The 2,323-nt window shown below is 27.9% G+C and overlaps 1 non-coding gene across 1 annotated transcript; it reads right to left on the reverse strand.

The window, feature by feature from the left end:
• Positions 1-2,039: 2,039 nt before the first annotated feature.
• Positions 2,040-2,112, reverse strand: TRNAA-UGC (transfer RNA alanine (anticodon UGC)). The gene has a single exon. It is a non-coding gene; the product is annotated as a tRNA-Ala (tRNA).
• Positions 2,113-2,323: the final 211 nt, after the last annotated feature.

The raw sequence follows: 2,323 nt of genomic DNA on the forward strand, positions 1-2,323 counted from the left end.
AAATTCATTATCCACCGACTATGAACATTTAAGATTATTATTTTACTAAAGAAACATATCTCATTATTATTAACTCTTAATAATATTATCTCTTTGTAAATAATCTCTAGACTAATGTATATATATTCATTAAATAATTAAACAATACAAATAATTATATATGAATACATATTTTATTAATTGCCATTTGGATACAAAATTCATACTGTATATTATATAAAAGGAATGGCCAAGAACATACAACAATTACAATCTCCCACTAGCACTAGAGCCATTCAGTACAATATTTAAGACCTATCTTCTCAAGATGACGGTCTAATTGTGACTGAGTCATTGGCTTGGTAAATGGATTAGCTGGATTATCAGCCGATGCTATCTTCTGCACTGAGATATCTTCTCGTCCAACAATCTTTCTGATTAAGTGATATCGCTTAAGCACGTGTTTGAAGTTCTTGTGAGACATTGTTTCCTTTGAATGTGCAATCGCTCCATTGTTATCATAATACAAAGGGACGGGACTAACAATGGAAGGAACCACACCAAGTTCAGTGATAAAATTCTTCAACCACATTACTTCTTTAAAGGCACTTGAGGTAGCAATATATTCAGCCTCAGTAGTGGAATCGGCTACAGTATCTTGTTTAGAACTCTTCCAAACAACTGCAATTCCATTACATGTAAACACATATCCTGAAGTTGATATAAGTTTCTCCTTGTCTGATTGAAAGCTAGAATCTGTAAGCCTTCAACTAACAGATCACCTCCTCCATATGTTAAGATCATATCTTTAGTTCTTTGCAAACCATGCCTTTCATCTTGCTTTTTTTTTTTGGCACATCATTAATTGACAAACAATATGGAATGACTTTGAATTGAGAATAATTCAAATTTTCTATTTTTCATGCTTTTTTCCCGTTTTTATAATATTTTTTCGTATATTTCTCTTTTTTGTCGTTTTTTCCATGTTTTTCTATTTTTATCGTTTTCACATTTTTTATGATGAGTAATATTTTTTTTTATTTCTATTTTTATCGTTTTCACATTTTTTTATGTTGAGTAATAAAAAAATTTGAAGTCACAAATATAACTATTAATAAAAAGAAAAATATGGAGATGCAGAACACATATCCTGAAGTTGATATAAGTTTCTCCGTGTCTGATTGAAAGCTAGAATCTGTAAGCCTTCAACTAACAGATCACCTCCTCCATATGTTAAGATCATATCTTTAGTTCTTTGCAAACCATGTCTTTCAGCTTGCTCTTTTTTTGGCACATCATTAATTGACAAACAATATGGAATGACTTTGAATTGAGAATAATTCAATTTTTCTATTTTTCATGCTTTTTTCCCGTTTTTATACGTATATTTCTCTTTTTATCGTTTTCACATTTTTTTATGTTGAGTAATAAAAAATTTTGAAGTCACAAATATAACTATTAATAAAAAGAAAAATATAACTATTTTTCAAATTTTCTATTTTTCATGCTTTTTTCCCGTTTTTATAATATTTTTTCGTATATTTCTCTTTTTTGTCGTTTTTTCCATGTTTTTCTATTTTTATCGTTTTCACATTTTTTATGATGAGTAATATTTTTTTTTATTTCTATTTTTATCGTTTTCACATTTTTTTATGTTGAGTAATAAAAAAATTTGAAGTCACAAATATAACTATTAATAAAAAGAAAAATATGGAGATGCAGAACACATATCCTGAAGTTGATATAAGTTTCTCCGTGTCTGATTGAAAGCTAAAATCTGTAAGCCTTCAACTAACAGATCACCTCCTCCATATGTTAAGATCATATCTTTAGTTCTTTGCAAACCATGTCTTTCAGCTTGCTCTTTTTTTGGCACATCATTAATTTGACAAACAATATGGAATGACTTTGAATTGAGAATAATTCAATTTTTCTATTTTTCATGCTTTTTTTCCCGTTTTTATACGTATATTTCTCTTTTTATCGTTTTCACATTTTTTTATGTTGAGTAATAAAAAATTTTGAAGTTACAAATATAACTATTAATAAAAAGAAAAATATGGAGATGCAGGGGATCGAACCCTGTACCTCTCGCATGCAAAGCGAGCGCTCTACCATTTGAGCTACATCCCCATTTGTCAAGACTTATGATATTGGCCTATTTAATAAAATAATTTAATATATTATCACATGAAAAAATCAGAAGCAAAATAAAATTTAGATAAACTTAATGTATCCTCAATCTTTTTAACTTCCATTTTCTTTTGCATAATTTTTTTTATCACATTGAGTCCCTAATTATTATTATTTTATATAGATGATTTGATTAATTTTTTTTACCATA

This window comes from Euphorbia lathyris, chromosome 9, assembly GCF_963576675.1.
Source record: "Euphorbia lathyris chromosome 9, ddEupLath1.1, whole genome shotgun sequence".
Taxonomy (NCBI): Eukaryota; Viridiplantae; Streptophyta; class Magnoliopsida; order Malpighiales; family Euphorbiaceae; genus Euphorbia; species Euphorbia lathyris.